Below are 20,619 nucleotides of genomic sequence, written 5' to 3' on the forward strand. Positions count from 1 at the left end.
AAGGTGTTCAGAAAAGATAGGGAAGGAAGAAAGGGAGGAGGGGGTAGCTGTATTGATTGAGAAAAGCATTACAGTGCTGGAGAGAGAGGATGTCCCAGAGGGGTCAAGGACAGAATCTATTTGATTCGAAGTAAGAAACAATGGAAGTACCATTACATTGCTGGGTGTACTTTATAGGTCACCAACTAGTGGAAAGGATATAGAGGAATAAATTTGTAAAGAAATTACAGGTAACTGCAAAAATTATAGAGTAGTTATGATGGGGGACTTTAATTAGCCGAATATTGACTGGGATAGTAATAGTGTAAAAGACAGAAAGGGGCAAGAGTTTCTAAAGTGTGTTCAGGAGAATTTTCTACAGCAGTATGTTTCCAGGCCAATGAGGAAGGAGGTGTAGCTGGATTTGGCTCTGGGGATTGAGGTGGGTCAAGTGAATCAAGTGACAGTTGGGGAACATTTAGGGAACCTTGACCATAGTATCATGAGGTTTAGGTTAGCTATGGAAAAGGGTAAGAAGCAATCTAAAGTAAAGATAATCAACCGGGGGAGGGCCAACTTCAATGGAGTGAGAGCAGGTCTGGCCCAAGTAAATTGGAATCAAAGATTGGAAGGCAAAATTGTAACTGCACAATGGGCTGCTCTTAAAGAGGAGATAATTCGGGTGCAGTCATGGTATATTTCAACGTAGGGGAAAGATGAGCCAAACAGATCCTGAGCTCCCTTAGGTGACGAAAGAGATAGAGAATAAAATGAAGCAGAAGAAGGGTGCATATGACAGATGTCAGGTGGATAATACAATTGAGAACTAGGCTGAATGTAGAGGGTTCAGAGGGGATGTTTAAAAGCAAATACAAGAAGCAAAGAGAGAGTATGAGAAGAGACTGGCAGCTAACATAAAAGGGAATCTAAAAGTCTTCTATCGGCATATAAATAGTAAAAGGGTGGTAAAAGGAGGAATGGGGCTGATTAGGGACCTAAAAGGGGATTTACTCATGGAGGCAGGGGACACGGCTGACATATTAAATGAATACTTTGCATCGGTCTTTACAAAGGAAGAAGATGCTGCCCAAGTCATGGTGAAAGAGGAGATAGTTGAGACACTGGATGGACTAAAAATTGATAAAGAGGAGGTATTAGTTAGGTTAGTTGTATTTAAAGTTGATAAGTCAGCAAGACCGAATGAGATGCATCCAAGGATACTTAGGGTAGTAAGGGTAGAAATTGCAGAGGCACTGGCCATAATCTGGCAATCCTTCTTCGACTCAGGAGTGGTGCCAGAGGACTGGCGAATTGCAAATGTTATACCCCCTTGTTCAAAAAATTATGCAAAGATAAGCCCAGCAACTACAGGCCAGTCAGCTTAACCCCAGTGGTGGGAAAGTTTTTACGAACAATAATTCGTGACAAAATTAAGAGTCACTTGGACAAATGTGGATTAATTAAGGAAAGCTGGCACAGATTTGTTCAGGGAAAATCATGTTTAACTAACTTGCTTGAGTTTTTTGATGAGGTAACAGAGAGGGTTGATGAGGGTAGTACAGGATGATGTGGTGTACATGGACTTCTAAAAGACCTTTGATAAATTGCCACATAACAAGCTTGTCAGCAAAGTTAGAGCTTATGGAATAAACGGGACAGTAGCAGCATAGATATGAAATTGGCTGAATAACAGGAATCAGAGAGTAATTGTGAATGTTTTTTTTGGACTGGAAGAAAGTATGCGTTGTATATTACTGTCAGCATGCTTGATACTTGGTTGGTCTGGCTTGCATAGATTTCTGAGGCTTTGGTTAGTTTAAACAATAACAGATTTATTACATTACAGGAACTATATACACTTTCACTTAAGCATGCCTCACCCTCTGCTGACATGATGTTTCTCTCTCAAGTCCCTTACACGTGTGATCTCTGACATCATCACAGTGGGAGGTGTTACTCACACTGTCCCAAACATTAACCCTTTCAAATCCTTATACTACAGTATATAGTGGGGTTCACAAGGGGTTGGTGTTGGATCCCTGCTTTTCTTGATCTATATTAATGACCTAGAATTGTGTGTACAGGGCACAATTTCAAAATTTGCAGACGACACAGAACTTGGAAGTATTGTGAACTGTGAGGAGGATAGTGGTAAACTTCAAGAGGTCATACACAGGCTGGTGAAATGTGCAGACAAGTGGCAGATGAAATTTAATGCTGAAAAGTGTGACGTGATTCATTTTGATAGGAAGAACGGGGAGAGGCAATATAAATTAAAGGGTACAGTTCTAAAGCGGGTGCAGGAGCAGAGGGACCTGGGGGTATATATGCACACACAAATCATTGAAGGTGGCTGGGAGGTTGAGAAAATGGTTAATAAAGTATATGGAATCCTAGGCTTTATAAATAGGGGCATAGAGTACAAAAACGAAGATGTTGTGATAAATAAAAACAGAAAATGCTGGAAATACACAGCAGGTCTGGCAGCATCTGTGGAGAGAAACAGAGTTAACCTGCATCATTTTGATAAACCTGTGTAAAACACGAATTCGTCCTCAACTGGAGTATTGTGTCCAGTTGTGGGCACTATACTTTAGAAAGAATATGAAGGCGTTAGAAAAGCTGCAGAAAAGATTCACGAGAATGGTTCCAGGGATGAGGATCTTCAGTTACATGGATAGATTGGAGAAGCTGGAGCTGTTCTCCTTGGGGAAGAGAAGATTAAGAGGAGATTTGATAGAGATATTCAAAATCATGAGGGGTCTGGAGAGAGTAGATAGGGAGAAACTGTTCCCATTGGCTGAAGGATCGAGAACCAGAAGACACCAATTTAAGGTCATTGGCAAAAGAAGCAACAGCGACATGAGGAAAAACCTTTTTTCACAACGAGTGGTTAGGATTGGAACGCACTGCCTGAGAGTGTGAGGGAAGTAGATTCAACTGAGGCCTTCAAAAGAGAACAGGATAATTATCTGAAGAAAAACAATTTGCAGGGCTATGGGGAAAAGGCAGGGGAGTGGGACTAGGTGAGTTGCTCTCGCAGAGAGCTGGTAAGGACATGATGCGGCGAATGGCTTCCTTCTGTGCGGTTGATGTTCTATGATTCCGCGATTCTATGCAGCTTTGTGTCATATTTTGTTGCTATATCTGTGAAACAGCTTGGGACGTTTATTACCGAGAAGGTGCTATAGAAATCTGTTGTTATTGGTTGGGGGAATGTTCAGGGAGTGGGTGGGGGAATTTTCAGGGGAGTTGTTCAGGACGTAGGGGGGTTATTCAGGGGTGGGAGATTTCTACGGCAATATTCAGGGGGTGAGGGAGGGGGGCTGAAGGGGGAATGTTCAGGAGATGGGGGCAGTTGTCTAGTGAGTGGGGAGTTGTCCGGAATGGAGGTGGCGGGGGTCGGGGAGCGGTGTTCGGGGGTGGGAATGTTTCATGGTGGTGGGTTTGTTTGGGGGGGTGGAAATGTGTTCAGTGGGAGGGAGGATTTAGTGGGAGGCGTTGTTCAGTGTGGGTGGTTAAGTGGGCTTCAGTGGGGTGGGGGGGGGGTCAGTGGGGGATTCAGTGGGTAAGCGGGGTTCAGTGGGAGGGTTTCAGTGGGGGGAGGGGTACTTCAGTGGGTACTTAAGAACATAAGACATAGGAGCAGGAGTAGGCCATTTGGCCTCTCAAGCCTGCCCTGCCATTCAATAAGATCATGGTTGATCTGCCCCAGACCTCAACTCCTCTTTCGTGCCAGCTCCTCATAGCCCTCAACTCCCCGATATTTCAAATATATATGTCCCTCCTCTTTAAATATTTTCAGTGATCTAGCCTCTACAACTCTCTGGGGTAGAGAATGCCAGACATTCACTATCCTCTGAGAGAAGAAATTCGTTTGCATCTCAGTCTTAAATGAGTGTCTCCTTATTCTGTAACTATGTCCCTAGTTCAAGATTCACTCACTAGTGGAAACATCTTCTCAACATCTACCCTGTCAAGCCCCCTCAGAATCTTGTACATTTCAGTAAGATCACAACTCATTCTTCTAAACTCTAATGAATAAAGGCCTAACCTGTTTAGCCCTTCTTGATAAGTCAATCCCTTCATCCCAGGAATCAGCCTAGTGAATCTCTTTTGAACTGCCTCCAATGCCAGTATATCCTTTCTTAAATACGGGGACCAAAACTGTACACAGTACTCCAGGTGCGGCCTCGCCAACACCCTGTACAGTTGTAACAAAACTTACCTATTTTTAAACTCCAACCACCTTGCAATAAAGGCCAAAATTCCATTTGCCTTCCTAATTACTTGCTGCACCTGCATGCTAATTTTTGTGTTTCAGGTATAACAGCACCCAGATCCCTCTGTGCTGCACCTTTTTGAAGTCTCTCTCCATTTAAATAATAGTCTGCCTTTTGATTCTTCCTACCAAAGTGCATGACCTCACACGTTCCTACATTAAACTCCATCTGCCAAGTTTTTGCCCACTCACTCAACCTATCTACATCCCCTTGCAGATTCCTTATGTCCTCATCACAACATGCCCTGCAACCAATTTTTGCATCATCAGCAAATTTGGATAAATTACACTCTGCCCCCTCCTCCAAGTCATTAATATAGATAATAAATAATTGAGGCCCGAGGACTGATCCTTGTGGCACTCCACCAGTTATGTCTTTTCAACCTGAAAAAGACCCATTAATCCCAATTCTCTGTGTCTTCTGTGAGGTAACCAATCCTCAATCCATGCGAGTACATTACCCCCAATACCGTGAGCTCCTATCTTGTGCAATAATCTTTTATGTGGCACCTTATCGAATGCCTTCTGGAAATCCAAATATACTACATCTACCATAATAAAAGCAAAATACTGCGGATGCTGGAAATCTGAAATAAAAACAAGAAATGCTGGAACCACTCAGCAGGTCTGGCAGTATCTGTGGAAAGAGAAGCAGAGTTAACGTTTCGGGTCAGTGACCCTCCGATGAAGGGTCACTGACCCGAAACGTTAACTCTGCTTCTCTTTCCACAGATGCTGCCAGATCTGCGGAGTAGTTCCAGCATTTCTTGTTTTTATTTTATACTACATCTACCAGTTCCCCTTTATCAACTCTGCTTGTTCTATCCTCAAAGACCTCTAGCAAATTTATCAAACATGATTTCCCTTTCACAAAACCATGTTGACTCTGTTTAATTGCGTTAAGCTTTTCTAAATGTCCTGCTATTTCTTCCTTAATAATGGACTCTAGCATTTTCCCAACGACTGATGTTAGGCTGATTGGCCTATAGTTTCCTGCTTTTTGTCTCTTGCCCTTCTTGACCAGGGGCCACATTAGTGGTTTTACAGTCCGCTGGGACCCTCCCGGAATCTAGTGAATTCTGGAATATTTTGACCAATGCCTCCACTATCTGTGCAGCCACTTCCTTTAAAACCCTTGGATGTAGGCCATCAGTTCCTGGCGACTTGTCTGCCTTTAGTCCCATTAGTTTGTCAGATACTTTGTCCCTCGTGATAGAGACTGTTACAAGATCTTTCCTCCCATTAGCTCCTTGCTTATCTGATATCTGTGGGATGTTCATAGTGTCCTCCACCATGAAGACCGATGCAAAATATTGGTTTAAATTGTCTGCCATTTTCCTGTTCCCCATTATCAATTCTCCAGTTGCATTCTCCAAGGGTCCCATGCTCACTTTAGCTACTCTGTTTCTTTTTATATACCCGTAGAAGCTCTTGTTTTTGTTTTTATATTTCTTGCCAATTTACTTTCATAATCAATTTTCTCCCTCTTTATTAGCTTTTTAGTCATCCGCTGCTGGTTCCTAAAAGGTTCCTAGTCCTCTGGCCTACCACTAGTTTTCGCTGCTTTGTATGCCTTAGTTTATGATTGGATACTCTCCTTGACCGCCTTTGTTAACCACGAGTGATTCATCCTTCTCATCAAGTCCTTCTTTTTGACCGGGATAAATTCTTGCTGAGCATCATGAAATATCTGGTTAAATGTCTGCCACAGCTCATCCACTGACCTTCCTCTTAGTCTATTTTCCCAGCCCACTTTAGACAACTCTTTCTTCATACCTCCGTAATTGCCCTTAAGTTGAGGACACTGATTTGAGACCCGGGGCGGCACAGTGGCACAGTGGTTAGCACTGCAGCCTCACAGCCCCAGGGACCTGGGTTCGATTCTGGGTACTGCCTGTGTGGAGTTTGCAAGTTCTCCCTGTGTCTGCGTGGGTTTTCTCCAGGTGCTCCGGTTTCCTCCCACAAGCCAAAAGACTTGCAGGTTGGTAGGTAAATTGGCCATTATAAATTGTCACTAGTATAGGTAGGTGGTAGGGAAATATAGGGACAGGTGGGGATGTTTGGTAGGAATATGGGATTAGTGTAGGATTAGTATAAATGGGTGGTTGATGGTCGGCACTGACTCGGTGGGCCGAAGGGCCTGTTTCAGTGCTGTATCTCTAATCTAAACCCGAGTTGCTCGCCCTCAAACTGAATTTGAAATTCTACCATGTTGTGATCGCTCCCCCTAGAGGATCCTTCACTACGATATCTCTTATTAATCCTACCTCATTATGCATTACTAGATCTAAAATAGCCTGGTAGGTTCTGCAACGTATTGCTCTAAGTAACAATCCCTGATACACTCTACAAATTCGTCTTCCATGTTACCTCTGCCAATCTGATTTGTCCAGTCAATATGCAGATTAAAATCACCCATGATAATTGTAGCACCCTTCTTACACGCCACCATTATTTCCCAATTTATACTTTGTCCTACAGTGAGGCAACTCTTCAGGAACCTATAGACAACTCCCACCCATGACTTCTTCCCCTTGCTATTCCTTAATTCCACCCAAACTGATTCACATCATGATCTATTGCACCTACATCACTACTCGCCACCGCTCTGATACCTTCCTTTATTAACAAAGCTACCCCACCTCCTTTTCCTTTTTGCCTATTTTTCCGGAACGTCAAGTACCCTTGAATATTGAGTTCTCAGTCTTGGTCACCCTGCAACCACGTCTCTGTAACAGCTATCAAGCCATATTCATTTATTTCTATTTGTGCCGTCAACTCATCTATCTTGTTACAAATGCTGCGTGCATTCAGATAAAGCGGAGCTCAGTGAGAGGGTTTCATTAGGGGGTTCAGTGGATAAGTGGGGTTCAGTGGGCGGTTCAGTGGGTAAGTGGGGTTCAGTGGGTAAGCAGGGTGCAGTGGGAGGGGTTCAGGGGAGGGGTCAGTGGGTAAGTTGGATTCAGTGAGGGGGAATTTGCTGGGGGGGAGTCAATGGCTAAGTGGGATTCAGTGGGGGGGGGGGTTCGGTGAGGGGGATCAGTGGGTAAGCAGGGTTCAGTGGGGAGGGGTCAGTGGGTATGCAGGATTCAGTGGGGGGGGTTCAGTGGGTAAGTGGGATTCAGTGGGTAAGCAGACTTCAGTGGGAGGGGTGTTCAGTGGGGGGGGGGTCAGTGGCAGGGGTGTTCAATGCGGGGGCAGTGAGGGGGGGTCAGTGGGAGGGGAATTCAGTGGGGAGATCAGTGGGTAAGCGGGGTTCAGTGGGGAGGGGTGTTCTGTGGAGGGGGACAGTGGGTAAGCAGGGTTCAGTGGGAGGTTCAGTGAGGGGGAAATTCAGTGGGGCGGGGTCAGTGGGTAAGCAGGATTCAGTGGGGAGGGTTCAGTGAGGGTGGAAGTGGGTGGGGCATTCAGCGGGGGGGGGGGGGGGGGGGGGGGGGGAGGGGGGAGTTTCAGTGGAAGGAGGGTCAATGGGAGGGAGTGTTTGGGAGGGGGTTAGGGGAGGGGGCATTCAGGAAGGGGGTTAGGGGAGGGGGCATTCAGGGGGGGTCAGTGGGAGGGGGGTTCAGTGTTGGGGAGGTTCAGGGGGGGTGGTTCAGTGGGTTGGGGGGCGGGGTTTACACTGTTATTTTGGTTACCTGAGTGACTGTGCCGGGGACTGGGGTGGGATGCGCCGCGGCTGCGCTGTGTGTTCAGTCCCAGCGGTGGGGAGTCTCGGAGCTGAAGCTGGGAGTCGGGGAAAAGTTTGTTTCTTGTTATCAGTGTAAACTCCTCGGAGACATCGGGTCCCCTTCCCCGCCATACTCCGGTAAGAATAATCACTCTTTTTGCTTCCTCACTCAATCTCCTTCACCATATCTGGTCAAAATATTCAGCGGGCACCAAAATAGAGCAGGGGCTGGGAACCCGATCTGAGCACCGGCTCCGCCACATCTCCGCCCGATGCCGGTGCTTTTGGCAGAAGTTACCGCTTTTCAAACATTAATTTTGCTTCATGTTTAAAAATAGCCTCTGGAAGGCGGTGCTGCGCGTCACTTTCTTTAAATGGCTAAAACTCTGATGCTGTGTTTCGGATTGGGACACTGTCCGAAAGCAAAGTGTGCCAGCCTGGGCTCACTCTGTCCCGCACTGATACAAACACAAAACAATCGAGTCAACAGGAGACTGAAGGCAGTCTGTGTTTTATATTAAATGACTTTGGAGCGGGCTGTGGCGTGACCGGTAAGAGATCTATTTATATAAAAGGTTGAAATGAACTCTTGAATGTGGGGATATTGTGATTGAAGCTGCAGTGAGGTGACTGAGTCCCAAATGTCTGCTGTTGACTGATCGTCTCTGCCTTGTGTGCAAAGTGTGGGTTCCCATTAAACCTCCGTGTCTGCTGACCACGAGTCCCATTGCAGCCAAGTTGGCCGATATGGTTGGCAGGTCACTGAAGGGCACTTGTTGTTTTGTTTGAGAAATGCCATTAATTTGTCAACATCGATTTTAAAAATCACAACTGATTTCATGGGAGAGAGAACACAGAACTCACAAGGAGAGCCCTGGTCACGGAAATTGGTCCCTTGGGGTGGAAGATGAGGCAATATGAGGATGAACATTAAGTGCAGGTGCTGAGTAACAATATTATCTGGTATCCCTTTTGAACTTAACTGTGTGTAAAACTCCCTGACCGTGATATGAGCGTTGCTCTGTTGGATCTGCATCAGAAGGTCGAGAGTTCAAAGTCACGTACAGAGACCATAGCACATCATGTAGGTTGACCCTCCAATGCACTACTGAGGGAGAACTGCACTTTTTCTGCGCTATCTTTCAGATGAGACATTAAACCGAGACCCTATCCACCTACGTGGGACCTAAAATAACCCACCGCACGATTTGCAAAAGCTGTGGACTTCTCCCCAGTGTCCTGCCCAATATTTATCTCTCAACCAGTATCACTAAAAGACATTATCAGAGTGCTGTTTGTGGACCTTTATGTACCATGTTTCCATTACAGCAATGCTTACAAAAGTACTTTATTGGTTGCCCTATAAGGACGTCTTGAAGTTGTTAAAGGCACGATGTAACTACAGATTCTTTTCTTTCATGGTCATTTGATCTATTCAGAATCACTCGTGGGACATTCGTGCAGATAAATTTTAACTGCAGTTGTGCAGATCTATCTTAATTAGTGTAAAATGCACTCAGATGCCATGAACCTTCGTGTGTCTACTGGTTTAATGCAGTTAACACCAGAGAAGGATAAAGGATTGATGGTGACAGTGACCTTCTCAAAGTCATGAAACTTGTGAATGAACTCAATCTGCTCTGTAATTATGGTGATTAAGGGTGAGATGTGGGATTTTAATAACTGCATTTGAATTTGTTTTCAAGTTTCTGGTAGTTTAATATTTTGACTTTGAAGTTATGTCCCTGTTAAACATTTTTTGGTAGACTGGGAGCACCTTAATGTCACTTAAGGAAAAGTTACCTTTCCTCTGTTTATTACTGATTTATCTTCCTGCTTCAGAAATCCTGAAATTTATTTTCACCCCATCAAAGCCAAAAATGGAGTCTGAAGACTTATTTCTGATAATTACTGCTTTTGAAAGATCAGAATGCATCCAACTGTTCTAGAAAGGAAAATCACAAGTCTTGTATATTTTAAAGATATCTGAGATACAATTCAGAATGAATATCTTTCTCTTGTACTTTTAATGCTACAGAAACTATTATTGAGAGATTGTGACTGAAGTTTGTAAGCCACGAGTTATGAATGCGATGTTAAACTCCATTAGGCCAAATGTCCAATAAATTGGTTTTATATACAGGGAATTGGTTAGTTATATAAAAATTTCGATTTCTGGATTTGACCTGATGGTTAGTGACCAGGTGCAGATAAAGAGGATAATTTTAAAATAAACTTTACTTCACAATTTCATTGACAGTTTACCAGACAAAGCAATCATACAGCCTTATCTGGGTAGTGGAGCTTAAGATTGCAAGGTGATTTAAGCTCAGTCTTGGGAGTTGTTTTCTGGTTATTGACGTATTTATCCAATCATTTCTTCCCTTCAGAGCTGCTGGGCTGCTGCTTAGTGTTTATATAACTATATTCCATGGTTCATGCTATGTTTGTCTAGTTGATCAACTAAGTCTTTGGCTATTGCAAACTGCAAATGTGGATGAAATCGCTCTCTGAGAAACATCCTACCTACTGCCTCCTGCCAGTAAGGTAGTAAACAAGTCCATGATTCTTTTCAGGACATGCCAATGTCCATTTCCCAGCATTTTATTTTGTTTTTATTCAGTGTCCAAGGTCTTTTGTATTTTTCCCACCAGGATATAATAAGACACGTAGTCGAATCCAGACGGGTTTCTGTACCATAATAGATCCTTTGCATCCCCTTGCTGGTTCAGTGACAAGTTAGTCGTATTCCATCTCCCTTATTTACTTGGGTCATGGGTACCCGCCATCGGGATTGCTGCATTACTCTTCCACCTGATTGGGTGGCCAGATTGCAATTCCCTTCGGCCTTGCCATCACACAGGGTTCTGGTTGCTAGGGCCACCAGCAGGATGTATGTTCACGCTGATGGGCATTCTTGATCCGACACACAAAACTAGTCAAGCTATTATTTACATCCTGTACTACACTAGAATCATAGAAACTTACAGCAAAGAAGGAGGCCATTTGGCTTATTGCACTGGTGCTGGCTCTTTGAAAGAGTCTTCATGCTTAGTCCCACATCTCCACATTTTTTCTGCAACCCAGTAAGTTCCTCATCATCAAGTATCTGTCCAACCCCCTTTTAAAATTATTTACGGAATCAGCTTCCACCACCTTTTCAGGTAGAGCGCTCAAGATCCCAACACCTCTCAGTGAAAAAGTGTCTTCTCATCTCCCCTATAGATCTTTTGCCAATGATTTTAAATCTATAACTTCTGGTTATTGACCCACGCACCAGAAGGAATAAGTTTTGATAGAGTCGACAGTTTTTCTCTCTCATCTTGAAAACCTCTATTAGGTTACCTCTTAACCTTCTCTGTTCCAAGGAGAACAATCCTAACTTTTCCAACCTCTCATAACTGAAGTCCCTCTTCCCTGATAACATCCTGATAAACTCTTTTTAAGGCCTTTACATCTTTCCTGAAGTGTTGCGGCCAGAATTGTCCACAATACTCCAGCTGAGGCCTAACTAGTGTTTTATAAAGTTCCAGTTTAATCCTTTTGCTTTTATATTCAATTTTTTTGACTAACTTATCAAATTGCCATGCTACCTTTTGAGGGCTTGAGTATCTGGGCACATGGTCTCTCTGCTCATCTACGCTTTTCAAAATCATGCCATGGTAGTCCTGCCAAAAGTGCTTCACTTCACCCATTTCTGCATTGGACTCCATCCTGTCTTTGTCATCTTAAAGCTTATAACTATCCTCGTCACTATCAACTATTTTGCCAAGTTTTGTATCATCTGCAAACTTTATAATGCTGCACCCTGCACCTTTGGCTGGGTCGTTAATAAAAATTGAAGCATAATGGGCCCAAAACTGATCCTTGGGGAACACCATTGCAAACCACATCCCAGTCTGAAAAACATCCATCCATCACTACCCTTTGCTTCCTTCAGCCAATTTCATATCCATACTTTCCCCTTAATTCCATGGGCTTTTCATCATATTAAGTCTCTTGTGTGGCACTTTGCCTTTCGAAAATCCATATGTACAATATCTACTGCATTGCCATGATCAATCTTCTCTGTTATGTCATCAAAAATTCAATCAAATTAGACACAATTTTGAATATCCTTCTTGCTGAGCAATGAGCTAGATTATCACCTAGCATGCTTTACATCTCTGATGCTTGCAGCATTGAAGGGTTGAAAGGGTGGCATTACATCCTGAACAAGGTGATCTCTGATAGTCCTTCCAAGAACACAGAATAAGAGTTAAAGAGGGTAAAGGCTGAAGTGTTGGCAGGAACTACTCATCAGCATCCCACATCATGGGCAATTTTCACCAATCTATCTCAATAGAAGTGGAGATAGGTCCTGGAGTATCAGAGTAGCTGATGCATTTGAGGAAAAGGCCTTACATTGGCTGTCAAGGGACACCTGATACATCGATGGACTAATCTTGTCAACAGTGTGAAAAGGGTCTCTAAAATTGGGGCTGAACAGGTTAGTGGCAACCTAAACCTTCGCCATGACTTGTTGACCCTTGTCCCATTCTACTTGGCAAATGTTTGAGTCAAAATATATCTTGTTCTTCTGCTTTGAGATTGCAATATTCGTGGCGGCAGTATTTGTGGCCAAATGCATTTGGAAAGCTGGTTAATCAACTGCTTAACATATGCATGCTGCGTAATAGCTTGCAATTATGGTTCGGACATATCGACACAGACGAGATGCTTCCGGGTTGGCATATGGCAGTCGACCATTATATCATGAGGAGATAGTCTCGTAGCTCAGGATAGGGTAGACCAGACGGCCTTGAGAATAAAGGGTAGTAACTGGTCCCAAGTCTTGGTGAATTGAGTGACCAGTTTCTTCAGCATAGCCCTTAGAGTACAGTTCATCTATTTGACCTATACAGGAAGAAGTAGGGAGAGCCAGAACACACATTTATGCACACAAAATGTGAATGTATTTTCTGTCTACATGATCTTTTCTTGAAGCCAGGTTGTATGTCCCTAAAATGTTCTTCTCTGTCCAAGTAATCATATATTGCATTTCTAATGATTCCCTCAAGCATATTTCTTAAAATTGATATTAGACTAACTGGTCTATACTTATAGGACCATAGGAGCAGGAGTAGGCCATTCAGCCCATCAAGCCTGCCCCACCATTCAGTATGATCATGGCTGATCATCCACTTCAATGCCTTTTTCCCTCACTATCCTCATATCCCCTTATGTCATTTGTATTTAGAAATCTGTCAACCCCTGCTTTAAACATACTCAATATGTTTCACGGCCCTCTGGGGTAGAGAATTGCAAAGATTCACACCCCCTCAGTAAAGAAATTTCTCCTCGTCTCTGTCCTAAGTGGCTTCCCCCTTATTTTGAAATTGTGTCCCCTGGTTCTAGATTCCCTAACCAGGGGAAACATCTTAGCTGCATCTACCCTGTCTATCCCTTTAGGTATTTTGTAGGTTTCAATGAGATCACCTCTCATTCTTCAAAATTCTAGAGAATACAGGCCCAGTTTCCCCAATCTCTCTTCATAGGACAGTCCAGCCATCCCGGGAACAAGTCTGGTGAACCTTCATTGCACTCCCTCTATGGCAATAATACCCTTCCTAAGGTAAGGAGACCAAAACTGCACACACTATTCCAGGTGAGGTCTAGCCAAGGTTCTATACAATTGAAGCAAGACTTCTCTACTCCTGGGCTCAAATCCTCTTGCGATAAAGGCTAACGTACCATTAGCTTTCCTAATTGCTTGCTGCACCTGCATGTTAGCTTTCAGTGACTTATTGACAAGGACACCCAGGTCCCTTTGTACATCTACACTTTTTAATCTCTTACCATTTAAAAAATACTCTGCACATCTGTTCCTCCTACCAAAGTGGATAACCTCACATTTTTCCACATTATATTCCATCTGCCACATTCTTGCCCACTCACCAAGTCTGTCCAAATTCCCTTGAGGCCGCTTTGTATCTTCCTCACAATACACATTCCCACCTAGTTTTGTGTCATCTGCGAACTTAAAAATACTACTTTTGGTCCGCACATCCAAATCATTGTTATATATTGTGAACAGCTGGGGCCCAAGTACTTATCCCTGCGGTACCCCAGTAGTCACAGCCTGCCAACACGGGAATGACCCATTTATTCCTACTCTCTGCTTTCTGCCTGTTGACCAATTCTTAATCCATGCCAGTATGTTACCTCCTATCCCATGTGCCTTAATTTTGCTAACCAACCTCCTGTGGGGGACTTTATCAAAACCCTTCTGAAAATCCAAGTATACCATGTCCACTGACTCCCCATTACCAATTCTGTTAGTAACATCCTCAAAAAACTCCACCAGGTTTGTCAAACATGATTTCCCATCCATAAATCCATGTTGACTATGCCCAATAGGATCATTATTATCCAAGTGTCCATTTATCACATCCTTTAGAATAGATCCTAGAATTTTCCCGACTGATGTAACGCTAACAGGTCTATAATTCCCTGTTTTCTCTCTCCCTCCCTTCTTAAATAGTGGGGTGACATTTGCTCCCTTCCCATCTGCAGGAACCGTTCCAGAATCTATAGAATTTTGGAAGATGATCACCAATGCATCCACTATTTCCATAGCTACCTCTTTCAACACTCTGGGATGTAAATATCAGGTCCCAGGGACTTATCAACCTTCAGCCCCATTAATTTCGCCAATACAACCTTCTTGCTAATACTAATTTCCTTCAATTCCTCATTCCCCCTGATGCCTTGGATCTCTAATTCTGGGAGATTTCTTGTATCTTCCTCAGTGAAGACAGACACAAAGTAATCATTTAGCTTTTCCGCCATTCTCTATTCCCTATTAAAAATTCTCCTGACTCTGCCTGTAATGGACCCACATTTGTCTTAGCCAAACGTTTCCTTTTTACGTACCTGTAGAAGCTTTTACAGTCCGTTTTTATATTTTTTGCGAGCTTACATTCATATTCTATTCTCCCTTTCTTTATCAGTTTCTTCATCCTCCTTTGCTGTATTCTAAAATCTTCCCAATCCTCAGCTTTACTACTATTTCTGACAACTTTATCTGCCTTTTCTTTTAATCTTATACAATCCTTAATTTCTTTTGTTTTCCATGGTTGACTGCCTTTACTTTTGGGGTTTTTGTGTCTTGAAGGAATGTATAGTTTCTGTAAACTGTGTAATATTTATTTAAAGACTATCCATTGCCTATGTGCTGTCATACCTTTTAATGTATTTTCCCAATCCACCTCAGCCAATTTGCCCCTCATACCTTCATAATTTCCTTTGTTCAAATTTAACACCTTGGCTTCAGATTGAACTATCTCACTTGCAAACATGATATAAAATTCTATCATGTTATGGTCACTCATTCTAAAGATACATTCACATAAAGCAAGATCTAAAATAGCCTGTTCTCTAGTCGGTTCCTCAACATACTGCTCTAGAAAACCATCCCGAACACACTCCAGAAACTCGTCCTCCACAGCATTAGTGCTCATTAGGTTTACCCAGTCTATATGCAGATTGATGTCACCCATGATTACTGTATTACCCATGCCACATGCTTCTCTAATCTCCTGATTAATACTATGCCCCACACTACCACTACTGTTTGGTGGCCAAAAACAACTCCTTCCAATATTTGCTGCCCCTTGCTGTTTCTTAGCTCTACCCAAACAGATTCCACATTTTGTCCTTATGATCTGAGATCCTCCTTTACTAATGTACTGATCCTGTCGCCCTGTAGCCATGTTTCTGTTATGGCACATTCCGTTATAATAAAGGGATGATGATACCTTCCCTCTAAATAAAGCCTTGCCACTTGGCTATATCATCCACCACTTGCCCCCACCCAGGTTGTTGCAGTGGTGATGTGGTTCTTATCACAAATTCACACCTTGGTTTGTCTGCCAAAACTGCTCACTCATCCAGGATCATCTTGGGATGAAAGATAACTCCCGGTTCATTTCTCTAAGAACAAAGAACAGTACAGCACAGGAACAGGCCATTCGGCCCTCCAAGCCTGCGCCGATCTTGATGCCTGCCGAAACTAACACCTTCTGCACTTCCGGGGCCCATATCCCTCTATTCCCTTCCTATTCATATATTTGTCAAGATGTCTCTTAAACGTCGCTATCGTATCGGCTTCCACCACCTCTCCTGGCAGCAAGTTCCAGGCACTCACCACCCTCTGTGTAAAAAAACTTGCCTTGCACATCCCCTCTAAACTTTGCCCCTCGCACCTTAAACCTATGTCCCCTAGTAACAGACTCTTCCACCCTGGGAAAAAGCTTCTGACTATCCACTGTGTCCATGCCGCTCATAACTTTGTAAACCACCATCATGTCGCCCCTCCACCTCCGTTGTTCCAGTGAAAGCAATCCGAGTTTTTCCAGCCTCTCCTCATAGCTAATGCCCTCCAGACCAGGCAACATCCTGGTAAACCTCCTCTGTACCCTCTCCAAAGCCTCCTGTCCTTCTGGTAGTGTGGCGACCAGAATTGCACGCAATATTCTAAGTGTGGCCTAACTAAGGTTCTGTACAGCTGCAACATGACTTGCCAATTTTTATACTCTATGCCCCGACCGATGAAGGCAAGCATGCCGTATGCCTTCTTGACTACCTTATCCACCTGCGTTGCCACTTTCAGTGACCTGTGGACCTGTACGCCCAGATCTCTCTGCCTGTCAATACTCCTAAGGGTTCTGCCATTTTCTGTATACTTCCCACCTGCATTAGACCTTCCAAAGTGCATTACCTCACATTTGTCCGGATTAAACTCCATCTGCCATTTCTCCGTCCAAGTCTCCAACCGATCTATATCCTGCTGTATCCTCTGACAATCCTCATCATTATCTGCAACTCCACCAACCTTTGTGTCGTCCGCAAACTTACTAATCAGACCAGCTACATTTTCCTCCAAATCATTTAGATATACTACAAACAGCAAAGGTCCCAGCATTGATCCCTGCGGAACACCACTAGTCACATCCCTCCATTCAGAAAAACACCCATCCACTGTTACCCTCTGTCATCTGTGACTGAGCCAGTTCTGTATCCATCTTGCCAGCTCCCCTCTGATCCCGTGTGACTTCACCTTTTGCACCAGTCTGCCATGCGGGACCTTGTCAAAGGCTTTACTAAAGTCCATATAGACAACATCCACCACCCTTCCCTCATCCATCATCTTCGTCACTTCCTCAAAAAACTCAATCAAATTAGTAAGACACGACCTCCCCTTCACAAAACCATGCTGTCTCTCGCTAATAAGTTCGTTTGTTTCCAAATGGGAGTAAATCCTGTCCCAAAGAATCCTCTCTAATAGTTTCCCTACCACTGACGTAAGGCTCACCGGTCTACTGCAAACTATTGTCTTAAAATCCTCCACCCTCATCTCGAACCAGAAGTGCAAAAAGCTCATGGACCTCTTTGTCACTAAGATTGAGACCATCCGATCAGTTGCCTCTGCCAATTCCCTCCCTTCCCCTAGATCACGTCCTGCACAAATCTTTGAAGGTGGCAGGACAGGTTAATAAAGCAGATAATAAAGCCCAGGATCTCACATGCTTTAAGAATAGAGACATAGACTACAAAAGTCAGAAAGTTATGCTAAACCTATCTAAGACACTAGTTTGGCCCAAACAGGAATATTGTGTCCAGTTCTGAACACCACATTTTAGGAAGGACATAGAGAGGGTACAGAAGAGATTTACTAGAGTGGCTCCAGGGATGAGGGAATACAGTCAGTGGATAGACTGGAGAAGCTGAAGCTTTTCTCTTTAGAGCAGAAAAGGCTAAGAGGAGATTTAATAGAGGAGTATAAAATCGTGAAGGATTAAGATAGAGCAAATAAAGAGAAACTGTTTCTAAAAGCTGAAGGGTGACTAACTAGAGGAAACAGATTTAAGGTGTTTAGCAAATGAACCAGAGGCGACATGGGAAAAACTCTTCAATGCAATAAGCGGTTATGAAATCAATTGGTATACACTGCCTGATAGGATGTTGGATACAGATTCAATAGATTCAATTCAATAGGAACCTTGAAAAGGAAATTTGATAAATACCTGAATGTGAAAAAATCACAGTGATCTAGGGAAAGAGCAGGGGAGTTTGAAAGAGCCAGTGTAGACTCGTTGGGGCGAATGGCCTCCTTCTATGCTGTACCATTCTGTGAATCTCTGTTATCCCCCGAGGATCTATTCTTGGCTCCTCCTATTTCTCATCTACATGCTGCCCCTCAGTGACATCATCCAAAAAGACAATGTCAGTTTCAACATGTACGTCAACCACACTTAGCTCTACTTCGTCACGACCTTTCTCGACCCCTCTGTTGTCTCTAAATTGTCAGACTACTTGTCCAACATCCAGTACTGGATAAGCAGAAATGTCCTCCAATTAAATATTGTGAAGCCATTGTCTTTGGTCCCCACTACAAACTCTGTTCCCTACCTACTTACTCGTTCCATCTCCCTTGCAACTACTTCTTTAAAGACAAAGGCAAAGAAAAATTAAATGTGAAATATTTAACTGCAGCTTAATTTTACTGAGTTTAAGGAGCCTGGGCCAGGTGGATTGGAATCAAAGGTTGGCAGATAAAACAGTAAATGAGCAATGGGAGGCCTTCAAGGAAGTGATAGTTCAGTACAGACTAGACACATTCCCACAAGAGGGAAAGGAAGGACTTCCAAAGATAGAGCTCCCTGGATGACTAAAACTACAGACACTAAAATGAAACAATGAAAAGAGGCTGATGATAAATGATGGGTTCATAATTCATTAGAGAATCAAACTGAATACAGAAAGTCTAGAGGAGAACTGAAAAGGAAATAAGAGTGACAAAGAGAGTATAAGAGAATAGACTAGCAGCTAACATGAAAGGAAACACAGAAGTCTTTTTATAAATAAATAGTAAAAGGTTAGTCAAAAGGAGGATGGGTCTGATCAGGGACTAAAAGACCACTTTGTGGAGGCTGAAGGCATAGCTGAGGTACTAAATGAATACTTTTGCATCTGTTTTTACTAGAGAAGAGGATTCTGCCAATGTCATGGCAAAGGAGGAATTAGTAGAGAAATTGGATAAGACAAAAATAGATAGAGGCGATATGAAAAAAGATTGGCAGGGCTCAAAGTAGAGGTCGCAGGTTTGGAAGGTGCTGTCGAAGGAGCCTTGGTGCATTGCTGCAGTGCATCTTGTAGATGGTACACACTGCTGCCACTGTGCGTAGGTGGTGGAGGGAGTGAATGTTTGTGGCTGGTGTGCCAATCAAGCGGGCTGCTTTGTTCTGGATGGTGTCGAGCTTCTTGAGTGTTGTTGGAGCTACACCCATCCAGGCAAGTGGAGAGTATTCCATCACACTCCTGACTTGTGCCTTGTAGATGGTGAACAGGCTTTGGGGAATCAGGAGGTGAGTTACTCGCCGCAGGATTCCTAGCCTCTGACCTGCTCTTGTAGCCACGGTATTTATATGGCGACTCCAGTTCAGTTTCTGGTCAATGGTAGCCCCTAGGATGTTGATAGTGGGGGATTCAGCGATGGTAATGCTGTTGAATGTCAAGGGGAGATGGTTAGATTCTCTCTTGTTGGAGATGGTCATTGCCTGGCACTTGTGTGGCGCAAATGTTATTTGCCACTTATCAGCCCAAGCCTGGATATTGTCCAGGTCTTGCTGCATTTCTACATGGACTGCTTCAGTACTTGAGGAGTCGCGAATGGTGCAATCATCAGCGAACATCCCCACTTCTGACCTTATGATTGAAGGAAGGTCATTGATGAAGCAGCTGAAGATGGTTGGGCCTAGGACACTATCCTGAGGAACTCCTGCAGTGATGTCCTGAAGCTGAGATGATTGACCTCCAACAACCACAGCCATCTTCCTTTGTGCTAGGTATGACTCCAACCAGCAGAGAGTTTTCCCCCTGATTCCCATTGACTCCAGTTTTGCTAGGGCTCCTTGATGTCATACTCGGTCAAATGCTGCCTTGATGTCAAGGGCAGTCACTCTCACCTCACCTCTGGAGTTCAGCTCTTTTGTCCATGTTTGAAACAAGGCTGTATTTGAGGTCAGGAGCTGAGTGGCCCTGGCGGAACCCAAACTGAGCATCACTGAGCAGGTTATTGCTAAGCAAGTGCCGCTTGATGGCACTGTTGATGACATCTTCCATCACTTTATTGATGATTGAGAGTAGACTGATGGGGCGGTAATTGGCTGGGTTGGACTTGTCCTGCTTTTTGTGTACAGGACATACCTGGGCAATTTTCCATATTGCCGGGTAGATGCCAGTGTTGTAGCTATACTGGAACAGCTTGGCTAGGGGTGCGGCAAGTTCTGGAGCACAGGTCTTCAGTACTATTGCCGGAATATTGTCAGGGCCCATAGCCTTTGCAGTATCCAGTGCCTTCAATCGTTTCTTGATATCAAGTGGGGTGAATCGAATTGGCTGAAGTCTGGCATCTGTAATGCTGGGGACTTCAGGAGGGGGCCGAGATGATTCATCAACTCGGCACTTCTGGCTGAAGATTGTTGCAAATGCTTCAGCCTTAACGGCCACTTCAGGGCCTTCGCCCACCTCCATGTGGATTTTATGCGTGGCAAGCGGGCGTCTTGGAGCCGCGAAAAGCTGCCTGGGAAAACCAGGTGGTCCCTGATCATCGGCCACCCCTGCTACCCCAACCACTCCCAGCACCCAA

General features: G+C 43.9%; 1 protein-coding gene across 4 annotated transcripts in view; it reads left to right on the forward strand.

The window, feature by feature from the left end:
* Positions 1 to 7,968: 7,968 nt before the first annotated feature.
* Positions 7,969 to 20,619, forward strand: part of tmod1 (tropomodulin 1) — a 125,242-nt gene continuing 112,591 nt past the window's right edge. For 3 of the 4 annotated variants that reach the window (XR_010974912.1, XM_068030284.1, XM_068030286.1), the window contains exon 1: positions 7,969 to 8,066. The gene's annotated coding sequence lies outside the window, so the exon portion shown is untranslated. Of the gene's footprint in view, positions 8,067 to 8,348; positions 8,480 to 20,619 lie in introns of those variants that run through there. The other variant, XM_068030285.1, reaches the window with a different exon arrangement.

The sequence above is a fragment of the Heterodontus francisci genome, chromosome 4, assembly GCF_036365525.1.
Source record: "Heterodontus francisci isolate sHetFra1 chromosome 4, sHetFra1.hap1, whole genome shotgun sequence".
Lineage (NCBI taxonomy): Eukaryota > Metazoa > Chordata > Chondrichthyes > Heterodontiformes > Heterodontidae > Heterodontus > Heterodontus francisci.